Below are 13,891 nucleotides of genomic sequence, written 5' to 3'. Positions count from 1 at the left end.
CAGGAATATGGAGATCTGGCCGCCTTTTACAGTAGCTTTTCGTATCTCTGCTTCTGTCTCCTTGAATCCCAGTCAGCCTCTGCAGATGGTCGCTCACACTGAGCCTGGTTCTGCTGGAGGTTTCTTCCTGTTAAACAGGAGATTTTCCTCTCCATTGTCACTACAAGTATGCTTAGTGTTAGGGATGTCTTCGAGTCCATGAGTCAATGCAATCAACTGAATAAAATTGCATCGATTAATGAATGAGTGGGAAAATGTTGTGTGTTAGACTGTTAATACAGTAAAGAGAGCGTGTGAGCATGCTGCATGCAGTAACAGTAGTTACGTTAGCTGGTTGCACTGCTGTTAACTTAAGGATGAGGCGCGGAGCGCAGTACTTTTAAAACAGAAGAAACTGAAGTTCCTTGTCTCAACGGGTCACAACTGATGGGGAGCGTCCCTTACTTATGGTAAGTGTTATAATTGATTCATTTTATTGGATTAGGCTGATCCTTGTGATAACTGTTTGGTTCAGGCCCATGTTAAAAAGAAATAGGGCTTCAATGTGTTTTGTTTTACTAAAGATGAGGAAAAGTAACATCCATCAAGCGAATCAACATAAAGTAAGAGAAGTCCACTGGTTGCATACTGGAATAACCCCAGTATCTCATCTAAAAATAACCAGTGTGTGTGTGAACACTAACTATTAAAACCAGGGCTGAAACAATTAATCAGATTAATCATGATTAATCAGTTATTGAAATAACTGTCAACTAATTTAGTAATCTATTAATCATTAACTGGAGTATTGAAATGCTAAAATATGCCTTTAGCTGACAGAGCAACCCACTTAGAGCAGTAATTATATCAAAATCATTCAAAAATTAGATTTTAAAAACAAATTGTCTGTCAATATACTCTATCCAGAACTCAGGTGGAAATGTTTACTTTCACCTGGTTTAATATCGTCAAAGAAAAATATCAATTAGAAACACTGATGGAAAAAAAGAGCTGAAGAGAAAGGTGAAAAATCTAAGAGTAAAGCAGGGAGCAGGCAGAAGTCAGAAGAGGGCTGGAAAGAAATGAACCTTAGTAACCAGCTAGACATACCTGGATTAATCAGAAAGGTAACACAGGAGTTGGCTGAAGTTCAGGAAGTAGCAGAGTTGTGCATAAAGCCTATTAGTGGGAGCAATTAATCTGCTTCTCTGAGAGACACGGGCCTATGTGTGTCAGTTGACAGTAAAAAATCTTTACATGCAGGATTTACCAATATTTGTTTTTGATCCCTGTTAACACAGATAATGTAGATGGTATGTAGATGTGAAGAGAGACAGAAAAAGTCCTGGTAACCACCTTTGACCCCTCCACTCACGCCTCTATCCTCTCCTCTAACTCAGAGACATTGATTTATTCATTTTATTAATCTTACGAAATACTTACAGTGTGGAGAGCCACATTCCTGGGTTTTAAACTTGATTTCAAATATTAATAACTATGAAAAAATAAATTAAACCATTACTGTTCCATTTTCTGAATTTCATCTTGAGTTGTATTTATTTTAATGGAAGAGGTGGAAACGTTCCCAGATTTCAGAAATCTGGTCACCTTAGATTATCTCTCCCTAGTAGTGTTGAGGTCTTTACTTAAGCTTTGCAGCATTTCTAAACTTGCTGCTTGCAGTGTTTTTCCTTTGCATGTGTTTGTTAGCATCATTTTTGTCTTTGCAGCAGGTTTTCCCCCCTTTGCTGCTCTCTTTTTCTGTGAATGCATCCTTTTGTTTTGTGTGTTTTTCTCATTTTTGTGTTTGCATTCTCGGCTATGTGTTTGGTAGTCAAAGTTTTGAGTTTGTGTTTTTAGGACTTTTTCCATTTTTTCCTAATAGCTGAAGTGTACCTATGACCCCTACAGACCCCTCCTATTATTCTAAGTAGGAGAACTTGTACACTCATTGGCTGAATAAATACCTTTAGGCCCCACTGTATTGCACAGCATAGTACACTTATTCCAGGTGTGTTAGCTATTTTATGTTTAGATACTTTTCTTTGCTTAATTAGTTCTCAAATTATATTTTATTGACAAAGAACTTACAATAAACCTAGTTGATACAATCAATGGTTCCAATTCACTAAAAGTGCAGAAAACTAGAGCACCTGTTTCAGTTGTTGATGCCTTTATCATCATGCCTTTTTGCTATGTTTCTGCTTGGCATGTGTGTCTCTTTTTTAATCTTCTTTATGTTACTTGAACTCCAATCAGTAAAGGCAGATGGGCACTCTATCCTAAGCCTGGAGGTTATTCCTTGTTTAAAAGAAGATAATTCTTTCCACTGAATCCACATGCCTTCTAACCATGGGAACTTGTAGCAATAAGTGATACGTGAAACATGAAGAACTCTTTAACACAACACCAAACTGTGATGCAAATTTCAAAGTTCTTACCTGGTGTAACAGTAATTTATTTTGCTGCATGGAAACAAAAAAATGAATATTCGTTTAAAGTGTTTTTAAAGTTAAATTTACTCTGTAAACTCCAATTGATTCCTTTTGGTGGGAATCAGTGTGAGTTTACAGAGTATTTGCTTTCCTTCAAAAAGGAAAGCGAATTGGTTATGGGTCAACAAAAAGAGATTCTTCTTTTCTATTAATGGTGGAAGATATTATTTTATCATGCATGATCTGTAACTGGTACAAATCAAATATGGATTTATTCCTAGATTCCCGATCTTTGCTCAATATGAAAGATATATTCTACAGCTAAAGTCCATTCTGAGCATCCATGTGTTTATTCCCTTCCCAGTGGGTTGGTTCCACAGAGAGCTGTCCTCAATCTGTAACTGAATTAAACCCTCATCCAGAAGGATTTACTCTTCATAATTGAATTTACCCAATATGTGGATTGGGCTGCTTCCCTGACTTCACTTTCTGTCTGCTACAGGTCAAACTCTTTTGCATTAGCTGCAATTTGTTGACAGGAAATAAATAAAATAAATTAAAATCCCAACATTTCTGTATTTCTATATTCTTTTTTCAGTTAAATATGTTCACCTGATGTCCACTTAGGTTTTACTAACAATTAACTAATTTTTCAGTCCAGTTTACTTCTGATTGTCATTTTGCAGGCTGATCAGAAAATTATAGAAAATAATAATAAACAAAGACACAAAACAACAGTGTGCATAAACAACCTACTAACAGCAATAACATGAGCATGAAAAAGCAAAGGAGAGATAATTTTTTTGTGACTAAATCTGTATGAGACAAGTACCCTATTTTGCAATACTTTTTTAGCTTAAAACTCTTGGCACAAGATGTAAGTTTGAACATTTTTTACAATGTTTTTATGTAAATAACATAGCAGCAAAGTTTCTTTCAAAGAATGAAATGGTGTCTAGAGGCTTTTCTTCCATCTAAAATTGCAAAGCATTTCTGTTAAGAAATGTTCCTTGCTGCATGCTATCTTTATGAGATTTTCTTGCTGACCCTCTGATTTAAGCTTTCTGAGAGCCTCCAGGGTGTCAAGCTGTCTGGTTGAAAAGTGGAAAGTTGGAGAAAGAGAGATTGTGCTTTATTCTCCTCGGGTAAAAGAAGTCCTTCAATGGTATTTGGATCAGCAAGCTTTGTCTAACTCCAACACCGTTGCGGAAGCCAAAAACAGTCCAAACCAGGATTACCAATATCTCTTTAGTCTTTAATTAGCCTTTATCAGAACTGTCACATAGCAACAGAAAAATTACATATTTCAGCTCCATGACAAAGAAGCCTTTCAGTTTTCTTTAAATGCATGAAAATATTTATTTTGTTCTGTCTTAAGAAACATTGAAGAGGTGTATGAAATGAATCATTTTCTGGACAACTTGTTTCTTTCATTTTATCTACACATTCAGGAGAAAAAAAACAAGAAGTTGGTGAGTTAAATAGAAAGCACAACCTCTGAAAGACATTTTTTTGTAAATTTGTTAAGCATTTCCAGCAGAATGGTGTGGGACGTGTCTAAGGAGTTACGCAGATGAATCCATCCATCCATCCATCCATCCATCCATCCATCCATCCATCCATCCATCCATCCATCCATCCATCCATCCATCCATCCATCTTTGTACTGATCTTACCATAAGGGAAAATCCACGTCCAACAGCCTTTTAAAACAATTTTCTGCTATTATTTTTAAGAAGGATTTAAGGGGATTTCCAGTTCAAGAAATTAAAAGAAAGGAGGGAATTTTAAAAGTTCAAAAGAATGATCTGTAATGAAGCAAGGTTTTTGAAGGATAGAAGGTGAGTTCAAAGATCTTTGTGCAGGTGGAGTGAAACTCTTTGAAATAGCGTTAAAAAAGAAGATTAGGGCTTCTATGGAAGTGGCCACTTAGTTTGATGAATAAATAAATACATACAGAAATAATGAAAAGTATATGTGTATCCGTTCATCAAAAAACACTTATTATTCAATAATATAGTTTAAAAGATATATTTTGTAATTTAATAGCAATTTAATTTGACTTAATTTAAAGACACATTAAATAAAATTGTGTACCATTTATTTGTTAAATACTTTATTCATAATGTATTTAACAAATAAATGGTACACAAAAACATTTGTCATTTTTAATGGCTAACCGATTTATTTCATTTTGAATTAAATTATTTTCCTGGTAGATTTATTTATTTATTTCATTACACTTATTTAATTCTATATTAAATCATTTAGTTTTGTACCTCCATATTTGCATGCTGCTAAGTATTCTACTTAAATGTGTTGCTTTTGCTTATAGATGTATTGAGTAAGCATTTCTGGATCTTTGAAAGTTTGCATTTTTTTCACAGTTCAAAATACCTTATGTGTTTTATTAGGATTTTAGGAGATAGATTGCCACAATAAGAGCAGAGTTGATTAGTGGACGGAGCATTTATCTTTAAAAAATAGTGGTAAGCATAGTATTAAGCTTCTTTAACTCGGATATAAAAAAAATACATGTCAGAGAAACATTCCTTCCCAAATAATCATTTAATAAATCAATGCACGATTAATCAAAGCTTAAGTTCAGATGTTCTGCTAAGGCCTCTGATGATCAACTACAAACAAAAACATGGCCATTTGATCAGGGAGGCTGTAAAGAGGCACATACTGTCAGGTAGCAGAATCCGTTGTTTGATTAGCTCTCTGCTACTCATCTGGCTTTATTTCATAGCAGCACAAAAATAAATTGTTTAACGAATACCAAATGAGGCCTCCTTAATGTTAGACATACTAAATATGGAGAAGGTCAGAAAAGAGCAAAATGGGCTTTTTGGCCTACATATAAAATTACTGTGTGGTTGTTCATTAAAACTGCACATTTCATCATCTGCATTGTAAAAGTAAACTGCATCATGCTTGTGGGTTGCTTCCTACTCTGAGAGGATGATGCTGATGTTTATGAAGATTAGGTCTAAGTTCCATCTTTGGGAGAGTTATCTTCTTCACTATGAGGTTTTTTTTAAACATATTTCATTTAAGTGACTAAGAACTTCTGGTCCAACATAGAACTTAAATAGAACTTAAAATTGCAATGGATTATGAATAGAAGTTGAAAGCTGATAGTGAAATGTGGTCTTTACCCCAATACACCACTAATTCAGCACTACAGTAATCTGTGTTGTAACATAGCAACGTACACGTGTTAATATTAACTTCTTAAGAGTCATATCCCAAACTTTTCCTTCAATTAAACTTTTGGATCAAGAAAAGCACTTTTGAAGTAATACTTTACTTCTAAATTTAGCAATGCACTTCATTTAAAAACCTAAATGAATCTGTATATGAAATGTTTTGAGAAAGATGAATATCTTTGTTGATTTCATTATGAGGGTTTATAGTTTGAATGGCATAGGGTGACATTATTCACCCCTTGCTAGCCTAACATCTAATTAACTGACATCACAAAGTATATATATGTTTATTACAGCAAAAACTCCTTCTGATCTGCAGTGTTTGGAAAAGGCAAACCTATTCAAATAAGAAAACACTGTTGATAAAAATAGGTTAAATGAGTCATAATATTTTGCAGAAAAAAGTTTATTCTTCCTTCTTCTTAATACTCTTTGTCGTCTTCCTACCACATTGATGCATTTCTAAGCTCCTCTAAACGACTTCCTCTGTGGTTGGTAACCACTCAGAAAGCATTTTCCCATCAACGGTTCCGCAGTGCTGTCATGGACTGGCGACCTGTCCAGGGTGTATCCTGCCTCTCGCCCGTAGATAGATGCAGATAGGCACCAGCACCCTCCACGATCCTGCTTGGGATAAGCGTGACGGAAAATGGATGGATGGTTCCGCATTCCTTCACAAATAATGTACAACAACTAATTATTTCCATGTTTTCTAAAGAGCCAAATGTACAGGAGGGAACTTTGAAAATGCTTTCTTACCGTTGATGTTTTCACAATTTGTCATATTGGTCACACACAGCATAATTAGAATTTATAATAAAAAAGCAAGGGAAAGTTGTGCATACTAAATGCACAGACTCTGGTATGTGTTCTTTTTTTTAAATAGTTTGCAAATATGCATTTGAAAAAGGACTTAAATTCTACATGTAAATGTAATTAACTGAGGTCTTTGTGTTTGTAAAAGAACCAAATGTGTCAAATGTTCAGAAGGTATTAATGTTGTAGATTTAGTAAAAAAAAAACAACAACAAAAAACTATTTATAACTTATCTTTAGAAAACCTAAATGTATAGAGATGTGCAAGCTTATCCACAATTTTCTGCAATTAAGCCACAGAAACCACTGGGTGCAAATAGTGCCTGAACAAGTTATGAGATATTGCTTCCATATGCATTTGAATTACCATTTGGGAAAAAAAACAAAAAAAAAACCTAAAACCATGGCATTATAAAGTAAGTGGTAAAACATAAAACAAGAAGAAAAAAAAAGCCTACAACTGTTTTTTTTAAAAAAAGGACAAATTTGTATTAGGAGTTGAAGAAAACATTTTGCTCGTAGCATTCCATTTTCTTGAAAAAAAAAGACATGGAAGTTTGTCCTCCAGTACATTCCTTATCTTAACCTCCACAAGGAGCACAGACCCGGGGAGTAAATGCTAGCTGGAGCAACACATTGACGGCGGAGAAGGAAAGTCTCATACATACACATGGATCACATTAAAGGAGGTGTATGCACACCTGAAACGCACTCAAGCATCTCAAGAGACAAACAAACCAGCAAAGGAACTTCAAATGTAATCACACAACAAGAACAAGCACACAGTGCTCGGACATCATTCGAAAATTTGTTGAATCATTCATGAGCAGCTTTCATGGGCTGTGGTCCTCTTCACTTATTGCAGTGAAACCTAAAACATTCAGATGGAGTGTAGGAAGTGATGAACGCGCGAGTGGGAGCAAGCAGCCTTAAGATAATGCACTTGGACAGTTCAGGTCAAGGATTTAATTTAGTCTAGGAAGCTGTGCTTTCCTTTTATCTTGAGGATTAAGCAAAGCTGGAGAGCTTTGACCTCAGAGAAAAACAGTTTCTTTTCAGGTAAGTCTAACACATGTAATGTCTAAGTGATGTTTAGCAAAAACAACAACAAAAAATGGTCTGAGCTTATTTCTTCTTGCTTCTGAAGCTCATTTCACCCAACCTAGAAGGTCATATATAAAGGACCAACCTCTTCAAATCTAAAGTTGATCTTTCAGATTATTTGTTACTATAAAACAACGGAGAGCATCATATAATGATCAGATACAAGTCCACTGTATATGTATGAAAATCACTTTGGCAATGTACTTCACTTTTACGACTCCCCAGCACTGTTAATTATCACATCAGCTGAGCGATTCTCCCACACACTACACCACAGTTGCTGCTTGTACACGATACAAGATGAACGCAGAGTTGGTTTGGGCCAGCTCAGTCTCTGCGGTCCTGTAGATGAGTAAACTAACACATTAACCAGCAGGTTGAGTTTTGACTGAGCTTTCTATTCAGTGGTGAAGCCCTGGTCTTCCTCTGGATCACTACAGTACATCCTTGGACCCAGTCTGCTGTCCCGCTCTGGATGTGCGAAGGCTGCGGTGTTCCCTCCAGCACTGCGGTGACACTGAGAGAGCCGAAGCCATTGGAGTTGTGACTGTGAGGTTGCGATGGTCACAAGCAGGACTCGCGGGAGCCAATGTTTGCGTGCAGAGACTTTTTCTTCTGCTCTTTGTGATTTCCATTGTGAAGAACAGAATACCTGAAAGAAGACACAGAGGCAGGGACAAAGAAAAATCACAAAATAGGTTAAAAACGACAAATATAGGTCTTTAAAAAAAAAAAAAATAGTCCTGTTACATTTTCCATATTTTTATGGGACATTTCTTCAATGTTCAATAGAGAAAGAATGCATTTTAAATTATTTAAAAGAGCAGAGTACATGTAGAGGGCATTGAAAGATAGAAATGTCTGTATGGAGTTTCACCATGTAACAGTGTTCTGTGCTTTTTTATTCTTTGCCTGTCTTACTGTGTTACTGTATCTTTGACATTTGGCTAAAAATACATCATAGAATTCACGCTTTGTTAGGTTATATTATGTCTAGACAGAACTTCAGATCATCCTTTCAGCCTGTGATCTACACATGCTCACACGCTTGCTGATCTCCCATTAAAGGGTCCACATTGAATGAAGGGTTGAAGTTGACCAACCCATTTTACTGCTCCATTTCACCTTTGGAGGTGATCACAGATATGAAATGGCAAGACAAGATAGTGGAAAAAACTTTAAGTGCATTACAAAAAATGTTAAATTTCTGTTTATTTCAGTTTGTTTGCTTCACTATGCACAATAACACGGTCATGTGCAGTAATTATAATTTGGTACTGAGCAGCATTTTCAGTTGTAAATACTGTCAATTATATATGTGATCTTTAGCTTATTTAATTCTTATCCTTATTTTATTTTTTATTCTGTCTTATTATACTATATTTTGTTCTATTGTACTTAGTCTTATACTGTAAGCAGTATGCATATATATATATATATATATATATATATATATATATATATATATAGGTTTATAAGTATATAGGTTTTAGGAGGATTTTTAAAGCTGGTGTGTTAAGAAATTCCTCTGATGTGCAGTAAAGTTCTCAAGCAGACACTCACTGACAGGCTCCTCAAGTGCAATCAGACACAGAAGATTATTGCTTAAGCAGCATGATCTTAAAAAGTGTATAACTAGAGTAAACAAGTGTATATATTTTGGTAATAAATAGTGCAGAAGCACATCTTTAAGAGCATAACTACAGCAGTAAGAAAATTCTTCTGCAAAGTCAGTACATGAGAGGGCCAGAGAGTTTGAGTTCTCACCAGTGTTCCAGGATATGAATTTCAACTGTGGAAGCTCAAATGAGGAAATGTCTAATAGGACAGTTAAAAAGTCTTGCCTAATCTAGACTGTGATTTAGCATAAACAGATCTTACATCGGTATTCTTTAAGGCTTAAGAAAATTGTGGTCCAAAAAAATAAAAGTCATATAAGGTGTGGCACAGTGGTAGAGTACACGACTTAAATATAGAGGCTTAGATCCTCTGAGCCACCATCACAGGGAGATATGTGCTGCTGTTTTCCTTTCTTTCCATTTATTTTATTTTAACTTAGCAAAAAAGGCCATTATGGCTACAACAATGAGAAAAAGGAACAACATAAGTTGTAGGTCTTGCTTTTCACTGAAAGAAGCCCTTTTAATTTGTCAGAACAATCCTACTCCATAAAACAAGTCTACTGCCTCATAATTTAAAACTGAATCTAAAAATGTAAAATGTATGCAAGTCCCTTTATTGTCCCACAATGGGGGAAATTCGCTCTTTGCATTTTGACCCATCCCCTTGGGGAGCAGTGGGCTGCCATTGTGTGGCGCCCGGGGAGCAATCAGGGGTTAAGGGTGTTGCTCAGGAACCCAGAGTGCATGCTGTGGAGATTGAACCGGGTGCTTGCAACTTTCTCAAAGAACAAGAGCACTACTCTAACCCACTAGGCCAACACTTATAAAGTAAAATATAATAAAAAGTTTTTTGGTATCTGCAAAAAGATCTCACAGATCTGGAAACCCCTTATACATTTGTATAAGACATGTGCCTTACATTACATAGATATGCTTATATGTTAGCTTATATATACAACATCAATGGTGGAAATAGGGAACTAGATGTTCTCTTTATGTGTGTGTGTGTGTGTTTCACAAAGAGCTAGCCTCGGGCTAAATCCATTATGAGCTGTTTAGACAAACACCCTGACCAAAGACACTTCCTGCTGCCAAACTGGCCGTGAAATACACCATTCAGAAAGCCACCAACATTTAGAGCTTTGCTGGAAGAAACAGGCTTCAGATTCTCACCGAAGCAGAACACAAAATTGCTCCCACATTGCAGCATTAAACCTTTAAATGGCTTCACTGTTGTGCTCTGAATGTAACCACACTCATCAAGAAACCCTGGGGTCACAACCAGTTTGCCTGCCAGCAAATTTCTGAAAAACTTCAGCTAAGCTTTAGTTGGGATGCATGTCACCTGGCTGCCTTCAGTCTCACAATGCGAAATGTGGTTGCATTGTGGGACTATTGCTATAAAAGGATAATTTGTTTTATTAGTCAAATAACCATTGTCTTCACTGTGTTTAATGTGTAGTGCAATGTTGTTAACAACACTGCAGGGAGCTCAAGTGGTCCAATAAATGATGCAGTGATCTGTAAAGTTCTGTTAAAGCCAGTGAAATGGGGAAAAAAAGCACAGCTGACAGTAAATTCTGGATGAAATTTAGTCCTCTAGGTACAACTCTAGACCCATTAAACCTTTAGAGGTTTCAGATAAAGTTAAGAAGCTGCTTGAGGGGAACAATAGGGGAAGGTGCTGGTTAACAGAGATACTGAAAGGGAAAGAACAATTGTTTGGGGAGTTTGATGAAAAACGGGGAACATCTAATGAGTCAAGATCATTACACTGTCAAGATCATGGCTACATGCTAAAGAAATAGTTCAGGCCAAAAGCACCAAAAAGATAAGTACGCATTATAAAAATGAGCTGTAAGAAATCATCTTCATTTAAGGTATAGTGGAGGATGTTCTTTTTCCGGGTGGATCATTAAAATAATTGTCAATCATTCTGGTGATATGTTTATGTAAGGCCGTCCTACGTGCTCATCCCTATTTTCACTTACTGGTGGTGGGTCTGATATAGTGGAAAACATTGCAAACCTTGCACAAGGAGAAATGGACTTGTGCATGCTCTCGCATGTGTTTAATAGGCTATCCCTCTCGGGACTGGGTACAGGGTTGTGCATGTGCATTTTTTTTTAAGTGGAGCGGGTGGGTCTTTTCAAAAATTCGCAAAAAATCCTCCACTATACCTTTAAATTCACTTGTATTAGTTGGGCTAACCATGCCATGGTCTGTGTTGTTTTTTTTTGTGTTTACCTACTGATCCCTCCCTGGATGAATGCTATTATTGTTTAAGGTTATATTCACAGTGCAGGTATTGATGCTTAATTCAAATTTCTTGCTGAAATCAAATTTTTCATAGCCACAAAGCGACCCACATAGGCAGAAGAACAGTGTGGACGTCACAGCAGCACACTGTTTACGGAAGTAATGAAAGACGTCGGCATCTCTGAGATATTTTAAGTCGGTAAACAATCTCCTGAAAAAATTGCAATAGAGATTAAGAAAAGTACGAAAAAAGCAGAGCAAATCAATTATTCTTTATTTCTAGCAGTGATTGCTTTGCTGGAAAGGAGTCTGTATAAGTGAGAACTCAGAGCCTGGATGATAATGATGAGTCGGATGAAAGGTGTCATGATAGTTCTGATTGCAGATGCTTTAAAAACTATTCGATAAGTATCCAATTTAGTAGCACTTATGGAATCTGAATAATTGTACATTTTTAAACGTAAAAGAAATCAGAATTTGGTCTTTCTCACTGACATGAAATAAATTGCACATGGACAAAACGAATTTGATCTGCTTCACATTTCCTACAATGTGAACATAGCCTTTGTCGTGCCATATATGTTCACTCCTGTCTTTTGGGTTTCTTAGTTTTGTTTTCTGTGCATTTTAATTAACACTCACGTGTTAGTTTCGGGCCTGTGCAGAATCGAAATCAGAAAGGGGTTTATTGCCGAGCAGTGTGTGTTTACACATAAGAGGTTTGATAATGAGGTTCCTACACACAGACAAGCTGACATACAGTCAATATATATGAGTAATTAGAAATTTAGAATAAATAAATTGCAAGTAATATATGAAGAGCATTATGGTAGTTATTAAAAAACAAAAACAGCACATATTGAGATTAAATATACAAATACAGGTGCTGATCTGTTCATCTGGAAAAGTGACACTAGGGGACCTGGGTCTTGTTAATGAGTCTCATAACAGATCGTCAATTTCAATTTTGCTAACTTTTATAGATCTGTTTTAAGTAGAACAGCTCCCTCTGTGTGTTCCCTAGAAACATCCGTTACTTTGTCACAGTGGGGAAATGCAGGTGTTTCAGCAGCAAAGATAATAGGCACTTCTTTCCCACCCATCTTCACCAAATGACAACTAGCTCTTGGTCCTAATTAGTGAGCATGTTATATTAGCAAGGTAACAGTTTGTCGATAATGTGTGGAAAGAGGGAAACGCACTATAATGATTTAAATGACTTTTACAAAGCCCACAGAGGGAATTTTACATCTCCAAAACTGATGCTCTTAAGGGATTTCTGAGGTCTGTGACAAGTATTATATCGATCAAATGTAGCTCAAGGAAAGGACAGTGGGGGACTGACGATAGGGTCCCGGGCACTAATGGTTCACTCATGCATGTAGAGATGATCTAATTTAACAGACAAGCTCCTGAACAGTTTATTATTCCTGGTTGTAATTAAAATGTCTCAGATTACACAATTCACAATTGGTTTTATGAGGAAAAAAAACAAAGCAAACAAACTGAAAGGATCTGCTAGTTTGTGCCAGAAACTACAGCAGAAACCAGTGAAAGCATAAGTACCATCATATGTCTACATGAGCAAAGTTTAGTGCATAATTTGGTTAGGACACTATGTACAAACACTACATGTACTCATTTGGAGCCCATATTTAATTTAATACTTAGATCAAATGAAACTCCAAAGCAGGGCATGTGGCTTGATCCATACTGTGTTTATCTGCGGCTTTATTTGTACACAGCTGAGCCAACAGGCCAACTGACAGGACGCAGATTTGTTTAATGAGGGCAGAGGAGAGACACAGTGAGACAGAAGGCCCGGATCACAAGCAGACTAAACAGTTCTACATATTTCAGGCTGCAATGTGGCAAACATTCATCTTGATGGAGTGCCCCTGATGAAGACTGAATGGGCTGCGCAGTAAACTATGACATCTGACGCTACATGTGGGTAGGGTGGGAAGCAGTTATACGCAGAGTCTATTACAGTATAATTAGTCCCAGATGAGTATTATTTCATTCTAAGGTGAAACTGATAAAAAAAAAAAGATTTTAATCTGATCATTATAATGAAATATTTTGGGTTTTAAAGACCAGTATTACCTCTACTATCAAGAAGCTGGTTCCAGATACTGGTTACCTGCAGCAGTTAAGCGGGTAGTTGTTCATATGAAAAAACAGCTTTGTTTAGATTAAGTATCATAATGCTTTAAGCTGCTACAATATAATCTGTCATGTACTTAAATACTAATACAGTTTAAAATTGTTAAATAATTTCTTGTCATAAAATGAAAGACTGAAACTTTGGTGACATTTTAAAAGGCTAGAAAATTGTCTTTGCTAATGTATTTCTAGTCCCTAACCTAAAAAATGTCAGAGAAATTATATATATATATATATATATATATATATATATATATATATATATATATATATATATATATATATATATATATATATA

At 36.0% G+C, this 13,891-nt stretch overlaps 1 protein-coding gene across 1 annotated transcript in view; it reads right to left on the bottom strand.

The window, feature by feature from the left end:
• Positions 1-8,100: 8,100 nt before the first annotated feature.
• The window catches only part of LOC107082695 (5-hydroxytryptamine receptor 4-like), an 87,043-nt gene continuing 81,252 nt past the window's right edge, over positions 8,101-13,891 (bottom strand). Inside the window, exon 5 of the mRNA XM_015371484.1 lies at positions 8,101-8,198. The gene's annotated coding sequence lies outside the window, so the exon portion shown is untranslated. The remainder of the gene's footprint in view (positions 8,199-13,891) is intronic.

Source organism: Cyprinodon variegatus, unplaced genomic scaffold, assembly GCF_000732505.1.
Source record: "Cyprinodon variegatus isolate N-32 unplaced genomic scaffold, C_variegatus-1.0 Scaffold59, whole genome shotgun sequence".
NCBI lineage: Eukaryota > Metazoa > Chordata > Actinopteri > Cyprinodontiformes > Cyprinodontidae > Cyprinodon > Cyprinodon variegatus.
Note: the sequence above shows the minus strand (reverse complement) of the source record. Positions and strands in the feature narration are given on the sequence as shown.